Source organism: Pygoscelis adeliae, unplaced genomic scaffold (assembly GCF_000699105.1).
Source record: "Pygoscelis adeliae isolate BGI_AS28 unplaced genomic scaffold, ASM69910v1 Scaffold186, whole genome shotgun sequence".
In the NCBI taxonomy this organism is placed as follows: Eukaryota; Metazoa; Chordata; class Aves; order Sphenisciformes; family Spheniscidae; genus Pygoscelis; species Pygoscelis adeliae.
In genome coordinates, this window is record NW_008825071.1 from 6,569,964 (window position 1) to 6,570,557 (window position 594).

The following is a 594-nucleotide window of genomic DNA, read 5'->3' on the forward strand; positions in this document are numbered from 1 at the left end:
GCTGCGTTTTGTAGTGCTAACGCTGCATTGCTTCTCCAGCACAGCTACTACTTCCCCCGTGCTGCTACTACAGAAATACTACAGTAACTCAGCGAAGATTTAGGGAGTTGGCCGTATATGTATTATTAGTGGTAATAGCAGTAGTATTAATAATAATAAAACCGATGATTGCTCTCCCTTGTAACAGTTTGATACTTTACGTAATGATTTTTCTTCTGATTGGTATCTCTGGGCTTTCTTCCCTTTTCATCTTCATAAATTTGTGGAGTCTGGTATATACTGGATTGGGCTTTAAATGAATACTTTGTAGTGTACTACCTTGCAGACTTTAAAAATAACATGTTTTTGAGTAGTCTAAAATAGTGTGGTTTTTGGTGTTGGTTTTTTTGTGTTTGGTTTTTTTTTTTTTTTAAAGTACAGCCCACAGAAAAGCGTTCATGCTGCTTCTGCTGGGGGGAGTTATCACACTTGCTTTAGATAATGAAATACACATTGGAGAAAGGTCAGGGATTTCCCCTGAGCCACCCACCAATTGCTTGAAATGACATTTTCATTCTGAGTGTTTCTTGTTTTGTTTTTGTTTAAGATCCTGGA